This window comes from Crinia signifera, chromosome 6 (genome assembly GCF_055691185.1).
Source record: "Crinia signifera chromosome 6, ASM5569118v1, whole genome shotgun sequence".
NCBI classification, from domain to species: domain Eukaryota; kingdom Metazoa; phylum Chordata; class Amphibia; order Anura; family Myobatrachidae; genus Crinia; species Crinia signifera.
In genome coordinates, this window is record NC_139222.1 from 217,816,830 (window position 1) to 217,840,139 (window position 23,310).

Below are 23,310 nucleotides of genomic sequence, written 5' to 3' on the forward strand. Positions count from 1 at the left end.
GGGCTCCCTGAGTTTCTTCAAACTCATCTGTTCTTATCAGTTTAATATCTGATACGCCCCCTATCTGGGGGCCATATATTAAATGGATTTTTAGAACAGGGAGATGGAAGAAGAGCTTGCTCTGTCCACTCCACGCATTGACCTGGTATTGCAGTACTTCCAGGACCGGTGCACCTTCCTAATCTGTTATCCAAAAATAGACTATTTCCATTCCTGGCACTTGATTTGGAGTATCAATTGTTTGTGCACCTTTGTACTAACTTTGTATTTAGAAATGCATGCATTTGCTGCTTCAAGGTTTAACCCTTGTGCATAAATACTTTGAAATCCTGCCTCCAGTGTATCATTTTGTGACTATTTCTTGACTCCTTGAATTGTACTTTCTGGAATCGAGGCAGTTAAATATTTTTACGTGACACTACACTTGATATCAGCATATGCGGCCTAGCCAAAAGACTGGAAGCCTGCCTAAATTAAAGGACTTATCAATCGCTGCGACCTCCCAATAAATATGCAAAGACTATGTGACTTACCTACGATCTTACCACGGAAACATCAACTGGATCACAGCAATGGCATTTTTGGACCCCCCCTCCCTCTCCATTTGAAATGGCTTGTTTTTTGTTTGTTTGTTTTTTTCCTTTTTTTTTTCTTGATCTCTTATATTTTTTTTCTTTTCTTTTTGCGCTCTCTTTTCTCTCTCTTTTGTTTTGGGATTTTTTTTTCCTCTTTTCTCTCTTTTGTTTTGGGAATTTTTTTTCCTCTTCCATTTTTTTCCGAGCCCAACAATTGATGATCATTGAGAGGGGGATTTAGAAAAAGTATCACTTACCTTCTTCGGACCATCATTTGGGTGGTAACTGCCAATAAAAGAAAACATTGGCCCACCCAGCTCACCTACACATGACTGTCCTGTCTGCCTGTCTGTTCCAAGTGACTGTCTGGCTGTCAGGTTCCGCCGGATTCCGAGTGAGCAGCTTGTGATGTCATAGAGGGCAGATTGTGATGTCACACAAAGGGTCCTGCCTCATGAATGCCTGTCCATCTGACTGTCTACTACTGCTGCTGAATGGGCTCAAAACAGGAAAGCCGTCATTGCAACTGATGTTGCAAGATTCCTCCTTCTCCTCTGCAGCAGCTAGCTGATTGATTTAGTCAGCAGCAGTTCGTCAGGGACACAGGCATGCAGCAGCAAAGAGCGAGGAGACAGCTGGCTGCTGCTGCTTGCCTGTTGGTCGTCTGCCTAGTGGGTGTGTGTCTGTAGTTGACGCGACGTCAACAGACGGGGCGGAGCACATGCAAGTTCGGCCTCCTACCCAGCTGAGGCTCCCTGCCCGCCCGCCGACGACCTAATCACAAAATCAGTTGGATGGCTACTCGTCCTCCGGTCCCTGTCCAGCACTTCAAGTCCTATTCACACCTGCCGTACAGCCAGGTATCTTTCAGACTGCAACGACAAAGAAGTGATGTGTGTGTGTTAGATGTGTCCGTGGTGCTGATCTCTTCTCCACCAGTGTTGGTGGCCGAATTCCGGTTCGCGCGCTTTGCTGGGACCCCATTCGGGTTATCGCTTCTCGGCCTTTTGGCTAAGATCAAGTGTAGTATCTGTTCTTATCAGTTTAATATCTGATACGCCCCCTATCTGGGGGCCATATATTAAATGGATTTTTAGAACAGGGAGATGGAAGAAGAGCTTGCTCTGTCCACTCCACGCATTGACCTGGTATTGCAGTACTTCCAGGACCGGTGCACCTTCCTAATCTGTTATCCAAAAATAGACTATTTCCATTCCTGGCACTTGATTTGGAGTATCAATTGTTTGTGCACCTTTGTACTAACTTTGTATTTAGAAATGCATGCATTTGCTGCTTCAAGGTTTAACCCTTGTGCATAAATACTTTGAAATCCTGCCTCCAGTGTATCATTTTGTGACTATTTCTTGACTCCTTGAATTGTACTTTCTGGAATCGAGGCAGTTAAATATTTTTACGTGACACTACACTTGATATCAGCATATGCGGCCTAGCCAAAAGACCGGAAGCCTGCCTAAATTAAAGGACTTATCAATCGCTGCGACCTCCCAATAAATATGCAAAGACTATGTGACTTACCTACGATCTTACCACGGAAACATCAACTGGATCACAGCAATGGCATTTTTGGACCCCCCCTCCCTCTCCATTTGAAATGGCTTGTTTTTTGTTTGTTTGTTTTTTTCCTTTTTTTTTTCTTGATCTCTTATATTTTTTTTTCTTTTCTTTTTGCGCTCTCTTTTCTCTCTCTTTTGTTTTGGGATTTTTTTTTCCTCTTTTCTCTCTTTTGTTTTGGGAATTTTTTTTCCTCTTCCATTTTTTTCCGAGCCCAACAATTGATGATCATTGAGAGGGGGATTTAGAAAAAGTATCACTTACCTTCTTCGGACCATCATTTGGGTGGTAACTGCCAATAAAAGAAAACATTGGCCCACCCAGCTCACCTACACATGACTGTCCTGTCTGCCTGTCTGTTCCAAGTGACTGTCTGGCTGTCAGGTTCCGCCGGATTCCGAGTGAGCAGCTTGTGATGTCATAGAGGGCAGATTGTGATGTCACACAAAGGGTCCTGCCTCATGAATGCCTGTCCATCTGACTGTCTACTACTGCTGCTGAATGGGCTCAAAACAGGAAAGCCGTCATTGCAACTGATGTTGCAAGATTCCTCCTTCTCCTCTGCAGCAGCTAGCTGATTGATTTAGTCAGCAGCAGTTCGTCAGGGACACAGGCATGCAGCAGCAAAGAGCGAGGAGACAGCTGGCTGCTGCTGCTTGCCTGTTGGTCGTCTGCCTAGTGGGTGTGTGTCTGTAGTTGACGCGACGTCAACAGACGGGGCGGAGCACATGCAAGTTCGGCCTCCTACCCAGCTGAGGCTCCCTGCCCGCCCGCCGACGACCTAATCACAAAATCAGTTGGATGGCTACTCGTCCTCCGGTCCCTGTCCAGCACTTCAAGTCCTATTCACACCTGCCGTACAGCCAGGTATCTTTCAGACTGCAACGACAAAGAAGTGATGTGTGTGTGTTAGATGTGTCCGTGGTGCTGATCTCTTCTCCACCAGTGTTGGTGGCCGAATTCCGGTTCGCGCGCTTTGCTGGGACCCCATTCGGGTTATCGCTTCTCGGCCTTTTGGCTAAGATCAAGTGTAGTATCTGTTCTTATCAGTTTAATATCTGATACGCCCCCTATCTGGGGGCCATATATTAAATGGATTTTTAGAACAGGGAGATGGAAGAAGAGCTTGCTCTGTCCACTCCACGCATTGACCTGGTATTGCAGTACTTCCAGGACCGGTGCACCTTCCTAATCTGTTATCCAAAAATAGACTATTTCCATTCCTGGCACTTGATTTGGAGTATCAATTGTTTGTGCACCTTTGTACTAACTTTGTATTTAGAAATGCATGCATTTGCTGCTTCAAGGTTTAACCCTTGTGCATAAATACTTTGAAATCCTGCCTCCAGTGTATCATTTTGTGACTATTTCTTGACTCCTTGAATTGTACTTTCTGGAATCGAGGCAGTTAAATATTTTTACGTGACACTACACTTGATATCAGCATATGCGGCCTAGCCAAAAGACCGGAAGCCTGCCTAAATTAAAGGACTTATCAATCGCTGCGACCTCCCAATAAATATGCAAAGACTATGTGACTTACCTACGATCTTACCACGGAAACATCAACTGGATCACAGCAATGGCATTTTTGGACCCCCCCTCCCTCTCCATTTGAAATGGCTTGTTTTTTGTTTGTTTGTTTTTTTCCTTTTTTTTTTCTTGATCTCTTATATTTTTTTTCTTTTCTTTTTGCGCTCTCTTTTCTCTCTCTTTTGTTTTGGGATTTTTTTTTCCTCTTTTCTCTCTTTTGTTTTGGGAATTTTTTTTCCTCTTCCATTTTTTTCCGAGCCCAACAATTGATGATCATTGAGAGGGGGATTTAGAAAAAGTATCACTTACCTTCTTCGGACCATCATTTGGGTGGTAACTGCCAATAAAAGAAAACATTGGCCCACCCAGCTCACCTACACATGACTGTCCTGTCTGCCTGTCTGTTCCAAGTGACTGTCTGGCTGTCAGGTTCCGCCGGATTCCGAGTGAGCAGCTTGTGATGTCATAGAGGGCAGATTGTGATGTCACACAAAGGGTCCTGCCTCATGAATGCCTGTCCATCTGACTGTCTACTACTGCTGCTGAATGGGCTCAAAACAGGAAAGCCGTCATTGCAACTGATGTTGCAAGATTCCTCCTTCTCCTCTGCAGCAGCTAGCTGATTGATTTAGTCAGCAGCAGTTCGTCAGGGACACAGGCATGCAGCAGCAAAGAGCGAGGAGACAGCTGGCTGCTGCTGCTTGCCTGTTGGTCGTCTGCCTAGTGGGTGTGTGTCTGTAGTTGACGCGACGTCAACAGACGGGGCGGAGCACATGCAAGTTCGGCCTCCTACCCAGCTGAGGCTCCCTGCCCGCCCGCCGACGACCTAATCACAAAATCAGTTGGATGGCTACTCGTCCTCCGGTCCCTGTCCAGCACTTCAAGTCCTATTCACACCTGCCGTACAGCCAGGTATCTTTCAGACTGCAACGACAAAGAAGTGATGTGTGTGTGTTAGATGTGTCCGTGGTGCTGATCTCTTCTCCACCAGTGTTGGTGGCCGAATTCCGGTTCGCGCGCTTTGCTGGGACCCCATTCGGGTTATCGCTTCTCGGCCTTTTGGCTAAGATCAAGTGTAGTATCTGTTCTTATCAGTTTAATATCTGATACGCCCCCTATCTGGGGGCCATATATTAAATGGATTTTTAGAACAGGGAGATGGAAGAAGAGCTTGCTCTGTCCACTCCACGCATTGACCTGGTATTGCAGTACTTCCAGGACCGGTGCACCTTCCTAATCTGTTATCCAAAAATAGACTATTTCCATTCCTGGCACTTGATTTGGAGTATCAATTGTTTGTGCACCTTTGTACTAACTTTGTATTTAGAAATGCATGCATTTGCTGCTTCAAGGTTTAACCCTTGTGCATAAATACTTTGAAATCCTGCCTCCAGTGTATCATTTTGTGACTATTTCTTGACTCCTTGAATTGTACTTTCTGGAATCGAGGCAGTTAAATATTTTTACGTGACACTACACTTGATATCAGCATATGCGGCCTAGCCAAAAGACCGGAAGCCTGCCAAAATTAAAGGACTTATCAATCGCTGCGACCTCCCAATAAATATGCAAAGACTATGTGACTTACCTACGATCTTACCACGGAAACATCAACTGGATCACAGCAATGGCATTTTTGGACCCCCCCTCCCTCTCCATTTGAAATGGCTTGTTTTTTGTTTGTTTGTTTTTTTCCTTTTTTTTTTCTTGATCTCTTATATTTTTTTTCTTTTCTTTTTGCGCTCTCTTTTCTCTCTCTTTTGTTTTGGGATTTTTTTTTCCTCTTTTCTCTCTTTTGTTTTGGGAATTTTTTTTCCTCTTCCATTTTTTTCCGAGCCCAACAATTGATGATCATTGAGAGGGGGATTTAGAAAAAGTATCACTTACCTTCTTCGGACCATCATTTGGGTGGTAACTGCCAATAAAAGAAAACATTGGCCCACCCAGCTCACCTACACATGACTGTCCTGTCTGCCTGTCTGTTCCAAGTGACTGTCTGGCTGTCAGGTTCCGCCGGATTCCGAGTGAGCAGCTTGTGATGTCATAGAGGGCAGATTGTGATGTCACACAAAGGGTCCTGCCTCATGAATGCCTGTCCATCTGACTGTCTACTACTGCTGCTGAATGGGCTCAAAACAGGAAAGCCGTCATTGCAACTGATGTTGCAAGATTCCTCCTTCTCCTCTGCAGCAGCTAGCTGATTGATTTAGTCAGCAGCAGTTCGTCAGGGACACAGGCATGCAGCAGCAAAGAGCGAGGAGACAGCTGGCTGCTGCTGCTTGCCTGTTGGTCGTCTGCCTAGTGGGTGTGTGTCTGTAGTTGACGCGACGTCAACAGACGGGGCGGAGCACATGCAAGTTCGGCCTCCTACCCAGCTGAGGCTCCCTGCCCGCCCGCCGACGACCTAATCACAAAATCAGTTGGATGGCTACTCGTCCTCCGGTCCCTGTCCAGCACTTCAAGTCCTATTCACACCTGCCGTACAGCCAGGTATCTTTCAGACTGCAACGACAAAGAAGTGATGTGTGTGTGTTAGATGTGTCCGTGGTGCTGATCTCTTCTCCACCAGTGTTGGTGGCCGAATTCCGGTTCGCGCGCTTTGCTGGGACCCCATTCGGGTTATCGCTTCTCGGCCTTTTGGCTAAGATCAAGTGTAGTATCTGTTCTTATCAGTTTAATATCTGATACGCCCCCTATCTGGGGGCCATATATTAAATGGATTTTTAGAACAGGGAGATGGAAGAAGAGCTTGCTCTGTCCACTCCACGCATTGACCTGGTATTGCAGTACTTCCAGGACCGGTGCACCTTCCTAATCTGTTATCCAAAAATAGACTATTTCCATTCCTGGCACTTGATTTGGAGTATCAATTGTTTGTGCACCTTTTGTACTAACTTTGTATTTAGAAATGCATGCATTTGCTGCTTCAAGGTTTAACCCTTGTGCATAAATACTTTGAAATCCTGCCTCCAGTGTATCATTTTGTGACTATTTCTTGACTCCTTGAATTGTACTTTCTGGAATCGAGGCAGTTAAATATTTTTACGTGACACTACACTTGATATCAGCATATGCGGCCTAGCCAAAAGACCGGAAGCCTGCCTAAATTAAAGGACTTATCAATCGCTGCGACCTCCCAATAAATATGCAAAGACTATGTGACTTACCTACGATCTTACCACGGAAACATCAACTGGATCACAGCAATGGCATTTTTGGACCCCCCCTCCCTCTCCATTTGAAATGGCTTGTTTTTTGTTTGTTTGTTTTTTTCCTTTTTTTTTCTTGATCTCTTATATTTTTTTTCTTTTCTTTTTGCGCTCTCTTTTCTCTCTCTTTTGTTTTGGGATTTTTTTTTCCTCTTTTCTCTCTTTTGTTTTGGGAATTTTTTTTCCTCTTCCATTTTTTTCCGAGCCCAACAATTGATGATCATTGAGAGGGGGATTTAGAAAAAGTATCACTTACCTTCTTCGGACCATCATTTGGGTGGTAACTGCCAATAAAAGAAAACATTGGCCCACCCAGCTCACCTACACATGACTGTCCTGTCTGCCTGTCTGTTCCAAGTGACTGTCTGGCTGTCAGGTTCCGCCGGATTCCGAGTGAGCAGCTTGTGATGTCATAGAGGGCAGATTGTGATGTCACACAAAGGGTCCTGCCTCATGAATGCCTGTCCATCTGACTGTCTACTACTGCTGCTGAATGGGCTCAAAACAGGAAAGCCGTCATTGCAACTGATGTTGCAAGATTCCTCCTTCTCCTCTGCAGCAGCTAGCTGATTGATTTAGTCAGCAGCAGTTCGTCAGGGACACAGGCATGCAGCAGCAAAGAGCGAGGAGACAGCTGGCTGCTGCTGCTTGCCTGTTGGTCGTCTGCCTAGTGGGTGTGTGTCTGTAGTTGACGCGACGTCAACAGACGGGGCGGAGCACATGCAAGTTCGGCCTCCTACCCAGCTGAGGCTCCCTGCCCGCCAGCCGACGACCTAATCACAAAATCAGTTGGATGGCTACTCGTCCTCCGGTCCCTGTCCAGCACTTCAAGTCCTATTCACACCTGCCGTACAGCCAGGTATCTTTCAGACTGCAACGACAAAGAAGTGATGTGTGTGTGTTAGATGTGTCCGTGGTGCTGATCTCTTCTCCACCAGTGTTGGTGGCCGAATTCCGGTTCGCGCGCTTTGCTGGGACCCCATTCGGGTTATCGCTTCTCGGCCTTTTGGCTAAGATCAAGTGTAGTATCTGTTCTTATCAGTTTAATATCTGATACGCCCCCTATCTGGGGGCCATATATTAAATGGATTTTTAGAACAGGGAGATGGAAGAAGAGCTTGCTCTGTCCACTCCACGCATTGACCTGGTATTGCAGTACTTCCAGGACCGGTGCACCTTCCTAATCTGTTATCCAAAAATAGACTATTTCCATTCCTGGCACTTGATTTGGAGTATCAATTGTTTGTGCACCTTTGTACTAACTTTGTATTTAGAAATGCATGCATTTGCTGCTTCAAGGTTTAACCCTTGTGCATAAATACTTTGAAATCCTGCCTCCAGTGTATCATTTTGTGACTATTTCTTGACTCCTTGAATTGTACTTTCTGGAATCGAGGCAGTTAAATATTTTTACGTGACACTACACTTGATATCAGCATATGCGGCCTAGCCAAAAGACCGGAAGCCTGCCTAAATTAAAGGACTTATCAATCGCTGCGACCTCCCAATAAATATGCAAAGACTATGTGACTTACCTACGATCTTACCACGGAAACATCAACTGGATCACAGCAATGGCATTTTTGGACCCCCCCTCCCTCTCCATTTGAAATGGCTTGTTTTTTGTTTGTTTGTTTTTTTCCTTTTTTTTTTCTTGATCTCTTATATTTTTTTTCTTTTCTTTTTGCGCTCTCTTTTCTCTCTCTTTTGTTTTGGGATTTTTTTTCCCTCTTTTCTCTCTTTTGTTTTGGGAATTTTTTTTCCTCTTCCATTTTTTTCCGAGCCCAACAATTGATGATCATTGAGAGGGGGATTTAGAAAAAGTATCACTTACCTTCTTCGGACCATCATTTGGGTGGTAACTGCCAATAAAAGAAAACATTGGCCCACCCAGCTCACCTACACATGACTGTCCTGTCTGCCTGTCTGTTCCAAGTGACTGTCTGGCTGTCAGGTTCCGCCGGATTCCGAGTGAGCAGCTTGTGATGTCATAGAGGGCAGATTGTGATGTCACACAAAGGGTCCTGCCTCATGAATGCCTGTCCATCTGACTGTCTACTACTGCTGCTGAATGGGCTCAAAACAGGAAAGCCGTCATTGCAACTGATGTTGCAAGATTCCTCCTTCTCCTCTGCAGCAGCTAGCTGATTGATTTAGTCAGCAGCAGTTCGTCAGGGACACAGGCATGCAGCAGCAAAGAGCGAGGAGACAGCTGGCTGCTGCTGCTTGCCTGTTGGTCGTCTGCCTAGTGGGTGTGTGTCTGTAGTTGACGCGACGTCAACAGACGGGGCGGAGCACATGCAAGTTCGGCCTCCTACCCAGCTGAGGCTCCCTGCCCGCCCGCCGACGACCTAATCACAAAATCAGTTGGATGGCTACTCGTCCTCCGGTCCCTGTCCAGCACTTCAAGTCCTATTCACACCTGCCGTACAGCCAGGTATCTTTCAGACTGCAACGACAAAGAAGTGATGTGTGTGTGTTAGATGTGTCCGTGGTGCTGATCTCTTCTCCACCAGTGTTGGTGGCCGAATTCCGGTTCGCGCGCTTTGCTGGGACCCCATTCGGGTTATCGCTTCTCGGCCTTTTGGCTAAGATCCAGTGTAGTATCTGTTCTTATCAGTTTAATATCTGATACGCCCCCTATCTGGGGGCCATATATTAAATGGATTTTTAGAACAGGGAGATGGAAGAAGAGCTTGCTCTGTCCACTCCACGCATTGACCTGGTATTGCAGTACTTCCAGGACCGGTGCACCTTCCTAATCTGTTATCCAAAAATAGACTATTTCCATTCCTGGCACTTGATTTGGAGTATCAATTGTTTGTGCACCTTTGTACTAACTTTGTATTTAGAAATGCATGCATTTGCTGCTTCAAGGTTTAACCCTTGTGCATAAATACTTTGAAATCCTGCCTCCAGTGTATCATTTTGTGACTATTTCTTGACTCCTTGAATTGTACTTTCTGGAATCGAGGCAGTTAAATATTTTTACGTGACACTACACTTGATATCAGCATATGCGGCCTAGCCAAAAGACCGGAAGCCTGCCTAAATTAAAGGACTTATCAATCGCTGCGACCTCCCAATAAATATGCAAAGACTATGTGACTTACCTACGATCTTACCACGGAAACATCAACTGGATCACAGCAATGGCATTTTTGGACCCCCCCTCCCTCTCCATTTGAAATGGCTTGTTTTTTGTTTGTTTGTTTTTTTCCTTTTTTTTTTCTTGATCTCTTATATTTTTTTTCTTTTCTTTTTGCGCTCTCTTTTCTCTCTCTTTTGTTTTGGGATTTTTTTTTCCTCTTTTCTCTCTTTTGTTTTGGGAATTTTTTTTCCTCTTCCATTTTTTTCCGAGCCCAACAATTGATGATCATTGAGAGGGGGATTTAGAAAAAGTATCACTTACCTTCTTCGGACCATCATTTGGGTGGTAACTGCCAATAAAAGAAAACATTGGCCCACCCAGCTCACCTACACATGACTGTCCTGTCTGCCTGTCTGTTCCAAGTGACTGTCTGGCTGTCAGGTTCCGCCGGATTCCGAGTGAGCAGCTTGTGATGTCATAGAGGGCAGATTGTGATGTCACACAAAGGGTCCTGCCTCATGAATGCCTGTCCATCTGACTGTCTACTACTGCTGCTGAATGGGCTCAAAACAGGAAAGCCGTCATTGCAACTGATGTTGCAAGATTCCTCCTTCTCCTCTGCAGCAGCTAGCTGATTGATTTAGTCAGCAGCAGTTCGTCAGGGACACAGGCATGCAGCAGCAAAGAGCGAGGAGACAGCTGGCTGCTGCTGCTTGCCTGTTGGTCGTCTGCCTAGTGGGTGTGTGTCTGTAGTTGACGCGACGTCAACAGACGGGGCGGAGCACATGCAAGTTCGGCCTCCTACCCAGCTGAGGCTCCCTGCCCGCCCGCCGACGACCTAATCACAAAATCAGTTGGATGGCTACTCGTCCTCCGGTCCCTGTCCAGCACTTCAAGTCCTATTCACACCTGCCGTACAGCCAGGTATCTTTCAGACTGCAACGACAAAGAAGTGATGTGTGTGTGTTAGATGTGTCCATGGTGCTGATCTCTTCTCCACCAGTGTTGGTGGCCGAATTCCGGTTCGCGCGCTTTGCTGGGACCCCATTCGGGTTATCGCTTCTCGGCCTTTTGGCTAAGATCCAGTGTAGTATCTGTTCTTATCAGTTTAATATCTGATACGCCCCCTATCTGGGGGCCATATATTAAATGGATTTTTAGAACAGGGAGATGGAAGAAGAGCTTGCTCTGTCCACTCCACGCATTGACCTGGTATTGCAGTACTTCCAGGACCGGTGCACCTTCCTAATCTGTTATCCAAAAATAGACTATTTCCATTCCTGGCACTTGATTTGGAGTATCAATTGTTTGTGCACCTTTGTACTAACTTTGTATTTAGAAATGCATGCATTTGCTGCTTCAAGGTTTAACCCTTGTGCATAAATACTTTGAAATCCTGCCTCCAGTGTATCATTTTGTGACTATTTCTTGACTCCTTGAATTGTACTTTCTGGAATCGAGGCAGTTAAATATTTTTACGTGACACTACACTTGATATCAGCATATGCGGCCTAGCCAAAAGACCGGAAGCCTGCCTAAATTAAAGGACTTATCAATCGCTGCGACCTCCCAATAAATATGCAAAGACTATGTGACTTACCTACGATCTTACCACGGAAACATCAACTGGATCACAGCAATGGCATTTTTGGACCCCCCCTCCCTCTCCATTTGAAATGGCTTGTTTTTTGTTTGTTTGTTTTTTTCCTTTTTTTTTTCTTGATCTCTTATATTTTTTTTCTTTTCTTTTTGCGCTCTCTTTTCTCTCTCTTTTGTTTTGGGATTTTTTTTTCCTCTTTTCTCTCTTTTGTTTTGGGAATTTTTTTTCCTCTTCCATTTTTTTCCGAGCCCAACAATTGATGATCATTGAGAGGGGGATTTAGAAAAAGTATCACTTACCTTCTTCGGACCATCATTTGGGTGGTAACTGCCAATAAAAGAAAACATTGGCCCACCCAGCTCACCTACACATGACTGTCCTGTCTGCCTGTCTGTTCCAAGTGACTGTCTGGCTGTCAGGTTCCGCCGGATTCCGAGTGAGCAGCTTGTGATGTCATAGAGGGCAGATTGTGATGTCACACAAAGGGTCCTGCCTCATGAATGCCTGTCCATCTGACTGTCTACTACTGCTGCTGAATGGGCTCAAAACAGGAAAGCCGTCATTGCAACTGATGTTGCAAGATTCCTCCTTCTCCTCTGCAGCAGCTAGCTGATTGATTTAGTCAGCAGCAGTTCGTCAGGGACACAGGCATGCAGCAGCAAAGAGCGAGGAGACAGCTGGCTGCTGCTGCTTGCCTGTTGGTCGTCTGCCTAGTGGGTGTGTGTCTGTAGTTGACGCGACGTCAACAGACGGGGCGGAGCACATGCAAGTTCGGCCTCCTACCCAGCTGAGGCTCCCTGCCCGCCCGCCGACGACCTAATCACAAAATCAGTTGGATGGCTACTCGTCCTCCGGTCCCTGTCCAGCACTTCAAGTCCTATTCACACCTGCCGTACAGCCAGGTATCTTTCAGACTGCAACGACAAAGAAGTGATGTGTGTGTGTTAGATGTGTCCGTGGTGCTGATCTCTTCTCCACCAGTGTTGGTGGCCGAATTCCGGTTCGCGCGCTTTGCTGGGACCCCATTCGGGTTATCGCTTCTCGGCCTTTTGGCTAAGATCAAGTGTAGTATCTGTTCTTATCAGTGGGTATGGACTGGCCTCTGGCAGAGAATAGAGAAAGGTGGGACTGAGTAGCTGCTCTGATGGGCGGAGGGTGTGGGACCCCTCTGTTTTTTCCCGGGAGCAGTGAAAAGTCTCACTGAGTATCTTCACCTCTGCCTTTGGTAGGAGGTGTTGTTTCCGTAAATCCACTGGTAAGAGGGGGGGAGAAACACTGGGCCTAGTAGTTTGACTCTCTTGACGGGGTTTGTAGCCCCCGAAGGATGAGACAGCGAAAGGCTCAGTCGAGTATCCATTCCCAGGGAGCGGAGAAAGGTTGGGACTGAGTAGATGGCTCCTGTTCCAGAGGATCGCAAGCCTCTGAGGGGGAGACCGCGAAAGGCCCAGCTTAGTACCTTAACCCTGGGAGCGGAGAAACACTGGGACTGAGTAGATTGCTCTTCCGGAGGGGGTGCAGCCCCTAAGGGAGTCTTTCGAAAGGCCCAGTGGAGTACCCATTCCCATGCCAGGGGCTGGAAAGCGCCTGCTGTTGAGACGGAGAAACACTTGGTCGGACGCTGACTGGCTGGCTGCTTGGAGTCCGAGGCTGCACTGTGCCCCCGGGGAAACTCGGGGGTGCCGAACATGCACGGGTGATCCCAAAATCACCATGCACTAGTATGGCACTAGCACTGCGCACTTCCCCTCTAGGTTAGCGCTTCACGTCCTTACCTCGTCCTTTTGGATGGGGTAGGACAATTTTTCACACCCCCACCCCGGCCTTCTGGCTGGGGTCCTCTTTATTATTTATTTCTCTTCCTCTTCACGTTCGTGCACTTTTCACGTTTTCTGTTTTTTGTAGTGTGTCACGTTTTTTTTGGGTTGTGTGGTCGTCCCTTACGGGCCTTCCATTTCCCCAATGTGCCGAAGCTCTCGCCTTTTGGGGAGAGCTTCGGTCCCCCCGAGGACGACCCCGAGCCGCAAGGCAGAGGGAAGTCCACTGCGGGTCTCTCCAAAGCATGGGCTGCGGAGGACCCACCGTCCTAACCCTTTCGGGGGTTGAGGAATGAGGGTCTCTCTAAGCTTCGGCGAAGAGGACCCACCGTTCCCTATTTTCCCCTTGTCGGCCTTATGGCTGAGAGGGGTTAGGGGAAAAACGGGGCCCGTCTCCTTCGGGAGATAAGCCCACTCGATCGCACGGCCGCTTTTGCACGTGTTTAGGCACAGCACTGGTGGTAGGGAGCACACCTCGGGCTCCTGAGTTTCTTCAAACTCATCTGTTCTTATCAGTTGGGTATGGACTGGCCTCTGGCAGAGAATAGAGAAAGGTGAGACTGAGTAGCTGCTCTGATGGGCGGAGGGTGTGGGACCCCTCTGTTTTTTCCCGGGAGTAGTGAAAAGTCTCACTAAGTATCTTCACCTCTGCCAGTGGTAGGAGGCTCCGTAAACCCACTGGTAGGAGGGGGGAGAAACACTGGGCTTAGTAGTTTGACTCTCTTGACGGGGTTCGTAGCCCCCGAAGGATGAGACAGCGAAAGGCTCAGTCTAGTATCCATTCCCAGGGAGCGGAGAAAGGCTGGGACTGAGTAGATGGCTCCTGTTCCAGAGGTTCGTAGCCTCTGATGGGGAGACCGCGAAAAGCTCAGCCGAGTATCTTAACCCTGGGAGCGGAGAAACACTGGGACTGAGTAGATTGCTCTTCCGAGGGGGGTGCAGCCCCTAAGGGAGTCTTTCGAAAAGCCCAGTGGAGTACCCATTCCCATGCCAGGGGCTGGAAAGTACCTGCTGGTGAGACGGAGAAACACTTGGTCGGACGCTGACTGGCTGGCTGCCTGGAGTCCGAGGCTGCACTGTGCCCCCGGGGAAACTCGGGGGTGCCGGACATGCACGGGTGATCCCAAGTCACCTTGCACGAATGGCACTTGCACTGCGCACTTCCCTTTAGGTTAGCGCTTCACGTCCTTACCCTGTCCTTTTGGATGGAGTAGGACAATTTTTCACACCCCCCCCGGCCTTCTGGCTAGGGCCTTATTCTTTTCTTTTTATGATTTGCACGTTTTGCACTCCACGTTTTTCGTTAGTTTGTCACGTTTTTTTCATTTGGGTAGTGCGGCTGTCCCTAACGGGCCTTCCGTTCCCCAAACGTGACTGGGACTCTTCACCTTTTGGGGAGAGTCCCGGTTCCCTCGAGGGCAACCCCGAGCCGCAAGGCGGAGGGAAGCCTAAGCGGGTCCCTCCAAACCTTCGGGTGCGGAGGACCCACCGTCCGAAACCCTTCCGGGGGTGGAGGAAACGCGGGTCCCTCTGAGCTTCGGCGAAGAGGACCCACCGATCCCTTTTTTCCCTTCCTCGGCCTTATGGTTGAGGGGGGTTAGGGGAACCATGGGGCCTTTCTCCTTTGGGAGAGGGTCCAAACGTTCGTACGGCTGCCCCCTTTGCACGCGTTTAGTCACGTCACTGGTGGTGGTGGGAGCACACCTCGGGCTCCCTGAGTTTCTTCAAACTCAAACTCATCTGTTCTTATCAGTTGGGTATGGACTGGCCTCTGGCAGAGAATAGAGAAAGGTGGGACTGAGTAGCTGCTCTGATGGGCGGAGGGTGTGGGACCCCTCTGTTTTTTTCCCGGGAGTAGTGAAAAGTCTCACTAAGTATCTTCACCTCTGCCAGTGGTAGGAGGCTCCGTAAACCCACTGGTAGGAGGGGGGGAGAAACACTGGGCTTAGTAGTTTGACTCTCTTGACGGGGTTCGTAGCCCCCGAAGAATGAGACAGCGAAAGGCTCAGTTTAGTATCCATTCCCAGGGAGCGGAGAAAAGCTGAGACCGAGTAGATTGGTCCAGGTTGGGAAGGATCCAACCTGGGCACAGCGAAAAGCTCAGCCTAGTATCTTAACCCTGGGAGCGGAGAAACACTGGGACTGAGTAGATTGCTCTTCCGAGGGGGGTGCAGCCCCTAAGGGAGTCTTTCGAAAAGCCCAGTGGAGTACCCATTCCCATGCCGGGGGCTGGAAAGTGCCTGCTGGTGAGACGGAGAAACACTTGGTCGGACGCTGACTGGCTGGCTGCCTGGAGTCCGAGGCTGCACTGTGCCCCCGGGGAAACTCGGGGGTGCCGGACATGCACGGGTGATCCCAAGTCACCTTGCACGAATGGCACTTGCACTGCGCACTTCCCTTTAGGTTAGCGCTTCACGTCCTTACCCTGTCCTTTTGGATGGGGTAGGACAATTTTTCACACCCCCCCCGGCCTTCTGGCTAGGGCCTTATTCTTTTCTTTTTATGATTTGCACGTTTTGCACTCCACGTTTTTCGTTAGTTTGTCACGTTTTTTCATTTGGGTAGTGCGGCTGTCCCTAACGGGCCTTCCGTTCCCCAAACGTGACTGGGACTCTTCACCTTTTGGGGAGAGTCCCGGTTCCCTCGAGGGCAACCCCGAGCCGCAAGGCGGAGGGAAGCCTAAGCGGGTTCCTCCAAACCTTCGGGTGCGGAGGACCCACCGTCCGAAACCCTTCCGGGGGTGGAGGAAACGCGGGTCTCTCTAAGCTTAGGCAAAGAGGACCCACCGATCCCTTTTTTCCTTCCTCGGCCTTATGGCTGAGGGAGGTCAGGGGAACCATGGGGCCTTTCTCCTTTGGGAGAGGGCCACAAGTTCTGTACGGCTGCCCCCTGTGCACGCGTTTAGTCACGTCACTGGTGGTGGTGGGAGCACACCTCGGGCTCCCTGAGTTTCTTCAAACTCATCTGTTCTTATCAGTTTAATATCTGATACGCCCCCTATCTGGGGGCCATATATTAAATGGATTTTTAGAACAGGGAGATGGAAGAAGAGCTTGCTCTGTCCACTCCACGCATTGACCTGGTATTGCAGTACTTCCAGGACCGGTGCACCTTCCTAATCTGTTATCCAAAAATAGACTATTTCCATTCCTGGCACTTGATTTGGAGTATCAATTGTTTGTGCACCTTTGTACTAACTTTGTATTTAGAAATGCATGCATTTGCTGCTTCAAGGTTTAACCCTTGTGCATAAATACTTTGAAATCCTGCCTCCAGTGTATCATTTTGTGACTATTTCTTGACTCCTTGAATTGTACTTTCTGGAATCGAGGCAGTTAAATATTTTTACGTGACACTACACTTGATATCAGCATATGCGGCCTAGCCAAAAGACCGGAAGCCTGCCTAAATTAAAGGACTTATCAATCGCTGCGACCTCCCAATAAATATGCAAAGACTATGTGACTTACCTACGATCTTACCACGGAAACATCAACTGGATCACAGCAATGGCATTTTTGGACCCCCCCTCCCTCTCCATTTGAAATGGCTTGTTTTTTGTTTGTTTGTTTTTTTCCTTTTTTTTTTCTTGATCTCTTATATTTTTTTTCTTTTCTTTTTGCGCTCTCTTTTCTCTCTCTTTTGTTTTGGGATTTTTTTTTCCTCTTTTCTCTCTTTTGTTTTGGGAATTTTTTTTCCTCTTCCATTTTTTTCCGAGCCCAACAATTGATGATCATTGAGAGGGGGATTTAGAAAAAGTATCACTTACCTTCTTCGGACCATCATTTGGGTGGTAACTGCCAATAAAAGAAAACATTGGCCCACCCAGCTCACCTACACATGACTGTCCTGTCTGCCTGTCTGTTCCAAGTGACTGTCTGGCTGTCAGGTTCCGCCGGATTCCGAGTGAGCAGCTTGTGATGTCATAGAGGGCAGATTGTGATGTCACACAAAGGGTCCTGCCTCATGAATGCCTGTCCATCTGACTGTCTACTACTGCTGCTGAATGGGCTCAAAACAGGAAAGCCGTCATTGCAACTGATGTTGCAAGATTCCTCCTTCTCCTCTGCAGCAGCTAGCTGATTGATTTAGTCAGCAGCAGTTCGTCAGGGACACAGGCATGCAGCAGCAAAGAGCGAGGAGACAGCTGGCTGCTGCTGCTTGCCTGTTGGTCGTCTGCCTAGTGGGTGTGTGTCTGTAGTTGACGCGACGTCAACAGACGGGGCGGAGCACATGCAAGTTCGGCCTCCTACCCAGCTGAGGCTCCCTGCCCGCCCGCCGACGACCTAATCACAAAATCAGTTGGATGGCTACTCGTCCTCCGGTCCCTGTCCAGCACTTCAAGTCCTATTCACACCTGCCGTACAGCCAGGTATCTTTCAGACTGCAACGACAAAGAAGTGATGTGTGTGTGTTAGATGTGTCCGTGGTGCTGATCTCTTCTCCACCAGTGTTGGTGGCCGAATTCCGGTTCGCGCGCTTTGCTGGGACCCCATTCGGGTTATCGCTTCTCGGCCTTTTGGCTAAGATCAAGTGTAGTATCTGTTCTTATCAGTTTAATATCTGATACGCCCCCTATCTGGGGGCCATATATTAAATGGATTTTTAGAACAGGGAGATGGAAGAAGAGCTTGCTCTGTCCACTCCACGCATTGACCTGGTATTGCAGTACTTCCAGGACCGGTGCACCTTCCTAATCTGTTATCCAAAAATAGACTATTTCCATTCCTGGCACTTGATTTGGAGTATCAATTGTTTGTGCACCTTTGTACTAACTTTGTATTTAGAAATGCATGCATTTGCTGCTTCAAGGTTTAACCCTTGTGCATAAATACTTTGAAATCCTGCCTCCAGTGTATCATTTTGTGACTATTTCTTGACTCCTTGAATTGTACTTTCTGGAATCGAGGCAGTTAAATATTTTTACGTGACACTACACTTGATATCAGCATATGCGGCCTAGCCAAAAGACCGGAAGCCTGCCTAAATTAAAGGACTTATCAATCGCTGCGACCTCCCAATAAATATGCAAAGACTATGTGACTTACCTACGATCTTACCACGGAAACATCAACTGGATCACAGCAATGGCATTTTTGGACCCCCCCTCCCTCTCCATTTGAAATGGCTTGTTTTTTGTTTGTTTGTTTTTTTCCTTTTTTTTTCTTGATCTCTTATATTTTTTTTCTTTTCTTTTTGCGCTCTCTTTTCTCTCTCTTTTGTTTTGGGATTTTTTTTTCCTCTTTTCTCTCTTTTGTTTTGGGAATTTTTTTTCCTCTTCCATTTTTTTCCGAGCCCAACAATTGATGATCATTGAGAGGGGGATTTAGAAAAAGTATCACTTACCTTCTTCGGACCATCATTTGGGTGGTAACTGCCAATAAAAGAAAACATTGGCCCACCCAGCTCACCTACACATGACTGTCCTGTCTGCCTGTCTGTTCCAAGTGACTGTCTGGCTGTCAGGTTCCGCCGGATTCCGAGTGAGCAGCTTGTGATGTCATAGAGGGCAGATTGTGATGTCACACAAAGGGTCCTGCCTCATGAATGCCTGTCCATCTGACTGTCTACTACTGCTGCTGAATGGGCTCAAAACAGGAAAGCCGTCATTGCAACTGATGTTGCAAGATTCCTCCTTCTCCTCTGCAGCAGCTAGCTGATTGATTTAGTCAGCAGCAGTTCGTCAGGGACACAGGCATGCAGCAGCAAAGAGCGAGGAGACAGCTGGCTGCTGCTGCTTGCCTGTTGGTCGTCTGCCTAGTGGGTGTGTGTCTGTAGTTGACGCGACGTCAACAGACGGGGCGGAGCACATGCAAGTTCGGCCTCCTACCCAGCTGAGGCTCCCTGCCCGCCAGCCGACGACCTAATCACAAAATCAGTTGGATGGCTACTCGTCCTCCGGTCCCTGTCCAGCACTTCAAGTCCTATTCACACCTGCCGTACAGCCAGGTATCTTTCAGACTGCAACGACAAAGAAGTGATGTGTGTGTGTTAGATGTGTCCGTGGTGCTGATCTCTTCTCCACCAGTGTTGGTGGCCGAATTCCGGTTCGCGCGCTTTGCTGGGACCCCATTCGGGTTATCGCTTCTCGGCCTTTTGGCTAAGATCAAGTGTAGTATCTGTTCTTATCAGTTTAATATCTGATACGCCCCCTATCTGGGGGCCATATATTAAATGGATTTTTAGAACAGGGAGATGGAAGAAGAGCTTGCTCTGTCCACTCCACGCATTGACCTGGTATTGCAGTACTTCCAGGACCGGTGCACCTTCCTAATCTGTTATCCAAAAATAGACTATTTCCATTCCTGGCACTTGATTTGGAGTATCAATTGTTTGTGCACCTTTGTACTAACTTTGTATTTAGAAATGCATGCATTTGCTGCTTCAAGGTTTAACCCTTGTGCATAAATACTTTGAAATCCTGCCTCCAGTGTATCATTTTGTGACTATTTCTTGACTCCTTGAATTGTACTTTCTGGAATCGAGGCAGTTAAATATTTTTACGTGACACTACACTTGATATCAGCATATGCGGCCTAGCCAAAAGACCGGAAGCCTGCCTAAATTAAAGGACTTATCAATCGCTGCGACCTCCCAATAAATATGCAAAGACTATGTGACTTACCTACGATCTTACCACGGAAACATCAACTGGATCACAGCAATGGCATTTTTGGACCCCCCCTCCCTCTCCATTTGAAATGGCTTGTTTTTTGTTTGTTTGTTTTTTTCCTTTTTTTTTTCTTGATCTCTTATATTTTTTTTCTTTTCTTTTTGCGCTCTCTTTTCTCTCTCTTTTGTTTTGGGATTTTTTTTCCCTCTTTTCTCTCTTTTGTTTTGGGAATTTTTTTTCCTCTTCCATTTTTTTCCGAGCCCAACAATTGATGATCATTGAGAGGGGGATTTAGAAAAAGTATCACTTACCTTCTTCGGACCATCATTTGGGTGGTAACTGCCAATAAAAGAAAACATTGGCCCACCCAGCTCACCTACACATGACTGTCCTGTCTGCCTGTCTGTTCCAAGTGACTGTCTGGCTGTCAGGTTCCGCCGGATTCCGAGTGAGCAGCTTGTGATGTCATAGAGGGCAGATTGTGATGTCACACAAAGGGTCCTGCCTCATGAATGCCTGTCCATCTGACTGTCTACTACTGCTGCTGAATGGGCTCAAAACAGGAAAGCCGTCATTGCAACTGATGTTGCAAGATTCCTCCTTCTCCTCTGCAGCAGCTAGCTGATTGATTTAGTCAGCAGCAGTTCGTCAGGGACACAGGCATGCAGCAGCAAAGAGCGAGGAGACAGCTGGCTGCTGCTGCTTGCCTGTTGGTCGTCTGCCTAGTGGGTGTGTGTCTGTAGTTGACGTGACGTCAACAGACGGGGCGGAGCACATGCAAGTTCGGCCTCCTACCCAGCTGAGGCTCCCTGCCCGCCCGCCGACGACCTAATCACAAAATCAGTTGGATGGCTACTCGTCCTCCGGTCCCTGTCCAGCACTTCAAGTCCTATTCACACCTGCCGTACAGCCAGGTATCTTTCAGACTGCAACGACAAAGAAGTGATGTGTGTGTGTTAGATGTGTCCGTGGTGCTGATCTCTTCTCCACCAGTGTTGGTGGCCGAATTCCGGTTCGCGCGCTTTGCTGGGACCCCATTCGGGTTATCGCTTCTCGGCCTTTTGGCTAAGATCCAGTGTAGTATCTGTTCTTATCAGTTTAATATCTGATACGCCCCCTATCTGGGGGCCATATATTAAATGGATTTTTAGAACAGGGAGATGGAAGAAGAGCTTGCTCTGTCCACTCCACGCATTGACCTGGTATTGCAGTACTTCCAGGACCGGTGCACCTTCCTAATCTGTTATCCAAAAATAGACTATTTCCATTCCTGGCACTTGATTTGGAGTATCAATTGTTTGTGCACCTTTGTACTAACTTTGTATTTAGAAATGCATGCATTTGCTGCTTCAAGGTTTAACCCTTGTGCATAAATACTTTGAAATCCTGCCTCCAGTGTATCATTTTGTGACTATTTCTTGACTCCTTGAATTGTACTTTCTGGAATCGAGGCAGTTAAATATTTTTACGTGACACTACACTTGATATCAGCATATGCGGCCTAGCCAAAAGACCGGAAGCCTGCCTAAATTAAAGGACTTATCAATCGCTGCGACCTCCCAATAAATATGCAAAGACTATGTGACTTACCTACGATCTTACCACGGAAACATCAACTGGATCACAGCAATGGCATTTTTGGACCCCCCCTCCCTCTCCATTTGAAATGGCTTGTTTTTTGTTTGTTTGTTTTTTTCCTTTTTTTTTTCTTGATCTCTTATATTTTTTTTCTTTTCTTTTTGCGCTCTCTTTTCTCTCTCTTTTGTTTTGGGATTTTTTTTCCTCTTTTCTCTCTTTTGTTTTGGGAATTTTTTTTCCTCTTCCATTTTTTTCCGAGCCCAACAATTGATGATCATTGAGAGGGGGATTTAGAAAAAGTATCACTTACCTTCTTCGGACCATCATTTGGGTGGTAACTGCCAATAAAAGAAAACATTGGCCCACCCAGCTCACCTACACATGACTGTCCTGTCTGCCTGTCTGTTCCAAGTGACTGTCTGGCTGTCAGGTTCCGCCGGATTCCGAGTGAGCAGCTTGTGATGTCATAGAGGGCAGATTGTGATGTCACACAAAGGGTCCTGCCTCATGAATGCCTGTCCATCTGACTGTCTACTACTGCTGCTGAATGGGCTCAAAACAGGAAAGCCGTCATTGCAACTGATGTTGCAAGATTCCTCCTTCTCCTCTGCAGCAGCTAGCTGATTGATTTAGTCAGCAGCAGTTCGTCAGGGACACAGGCATGCAGCAGCAAAGAGCGAGGAGACAGCTGGCTGCTGCTGCTTGCCTGTTGGTCGTCTGCCTAGTGGGTGTGTGTCTGTAGTTGACGCGACGTCAACAGACGGGGCGGAGCACATGCAAGTTCGGCCTCCTACCCAGCTGAGGCTCCCTGCCCGCCCGCCGACGACCTAATCACAAAATCAGTTGGATGGCTACTCGTCCTCCGGTCCCTGTCCAGCACTTCAAGTCCTATTCACACCTGCCGTACAGCCAGGTATCTTTCAGACTGCAACGACAAAGAAGTGATGTGTGTGTGTTAGATGTGTCCGTGGTGCTGATCTCTTCTCCACCAGTGTTGGTGGCCGAATTCCGGTTCGCGCGCTTTGCTGGGACCCCATTCGGGTTATCGCTTCTCGGCCTTTTGGCTAAGATCCAGTGTAGTATCTGTTCTTATCAGTTTAATATCTGATACGCCCCCTATCTGGGGGCCATATATTAAATGGATTTTTAGAACAGGGAGATGGAAGAAGAGCTTGCTCTGTCCACTCCACGCATTGACCTGGTATTGCAGTACTTCCAGGACCGGTGCACCTTCCTAATCTGTTATCCAAAAATAGACTATTTCCATTCCTGGCACTTGATTTGGAGTATCAATTGTTTGTGCACCTTTGTACTAACTTTGTATTTAGAAATGCATGCATTTGCTGCTTCAAGGTTTAACCCTTGTGCATAAATACTTTGAAATCCTGCCTCCAGTGTATCATTTTGTGACTATTTCTTGACTCCTTGAATTGTACTTTCTGGAATCGAGGCAGTTAAATATTTTTACGTGACACTACACTTGATATCAGCATATGCGGCCTAGCCAAAAGACCGGAAGCCTGCCTAAATTAAAGGACTTATCAATCGCTGCGACCTCCCAATAAATATGCAAAGACTATGTGACTTACCTACGATCTTACCACGGAAACATCAACTGGATCACAGCAATGGCATTTTTGGACCCCCCCTCCCTCTCCATTTGAAATGGCTTGTTTTTTGTTTGTTTGTTTTTTTCCTTTTTTTTTTCTTGATCTCTTATATTTT

General features: G+C 47.3%; 11 non-coding genes and 3 pseudogenes across 11 annotated transcripts; all 14 read left to right on the forward strand.

Annotated features, from left to right (window-relative positions):
- The first annotated feature begins 3 nt into the window (after positions 1–3).
- Positions 4–179, forward strand: LOC146012650 (U2 spliceosomal RNA; annotated as a pseudogene).
- A 1,387-nt stretch (positions 180–1,566) lies between these two features.
- LOC146012212 (U2 spliceosomal RNA) lies at positions 1,567–1,757 on the forward strand. The gene has a single exon (XR_014445384.1). It is a non-coding gene; the product is annotated as a U2 spliceosomal RNA (small nuclear RNA).
- Positions 1,758–3,145: 1,388 nt separating this feature from the next.
- On the forward strand, positions 3,146–3,336 carry LOC146012214 (U2 spliceosomal RNA). The gene has a single exon (XR_014445385.1). It is a non-coding gene; the product is annotated as a U2 spliceosomal RNA (small nuclear RNA).
- A 1,387-nt stretch (positions 3,337–4,723) lies between these two features.
- Positions 4,724–4,914, forward strand: LOC146012215 (U2 spliceosomal RNA). The gene has a single exon (XR_014445386.1). It is a non-coding gene; the product is annotated as a U2 spliceosomal RNA (small nuclear RNA).
- A 1,387-nt stretch (positions 4,915–6,301) lies between these two features.
- Positions 6,302–6,492, forward strand: LOC146012217 (U2 spliceosomal RNA). Its single transcript, XR_014445388.1, has one exon. It is a non-coding gene; the product is annotated as a U2 spliceosomal RNA (small nuclear RNA).
- A 1,387-nt stretch (positions 6,493–7,879) lies between these two features.
- LOC146012218 (U2 spliceosomal RNA) lies at positions 7,880–8,070 on the forward strand. The gene has a single exon (XR_014445389.1). It is a non-coding gene; the product is annotated as a U2 spliceosomal RNA (small nuclear RNA).
- Positions 8,071–9,457: 1,387 nt separating this feature from the next.
- On the forward strand, positions 9,458–9,648 carry LOC146012569 (U2 spliceosomal RNA). Its single transcript, XR_014445729.1, has one exon. It is a non-coding gene; the product is annotated as a U2 spliceosomal RNA (small nuclear RNA).
- Positions 9,649–11,035: 1,387 nt separating this feature from the next.
- Positions 11,036–11,226, forward strand: LOC146012571 (U2 spliceosomal RNA). The gene has a single exon (XR_014445730.1). It is a non-coding gene; the product is annotated as a U2 spliceosomal RNA (small nuclear RNA).
- Positions 11,227–12,613: 1,387 nt separating this feature from the next.
- Positions 12,614–12,749, forward strand: LOC146012740 (U2 spliceosomal RNA; annotated as a pseudogene).
- Positions 12,750–16,334: 3,585 nt separating this feature from the next.
- Positions 16,335–16,510, forward strand: LOC146012651 (U2 spliceosomal RNA; annotated as a pseudogene).
- Positions 16,511–17,897: 1,387 nt separating this feature from the next.
- Positions 17,898–18,088, forward strand: LOC146012219 (U2 spliceosomal RNA). The gene has a single exon (XR_014445390.1). It is a non-coding gene; the product is annotated as a U2 spliceosomal RNA (small nuclear RNA).
- A 1,386-nt stretch (positions 18,089–19,474) lies between these two features.
- LOC146012220 (U2 spliceosomal RNA) lies at positions 19,475–19,665 on the forward strand. Its single transcript, XR_014445391.1, has one exon. It is a non-coding gene; the product is annotated as a U2 spliceosomal RNA (small nuclear RNA).
- A 1,387-nt stretch (positions 19,666–21,052) lies between these two features.
- LOC146012573 (U2 spliceosomal RNA) lies at positions 21,053–21,243 on the forward strand. Its single transcript, XR_014445732.1, has one exon. It is a non-coding gene; the product is annotated as a U2 spliceosomal RNA (small nuclear RNA).
- Positions 21,244–22,629: 1,386 nt separating this feature from the next.
- LOC146012574 (U2 spliceosomal RNA) lies at positions 22,630–22,820 on the forward strand. The gene has a single exon (XR_014445733.1). It is a non-coding gene; the product is annotated as a U2 spliceosomal RNA (small nuclear RNA).
- Positions 22,821–23,310: the final 490 nt, after the last annotated feature.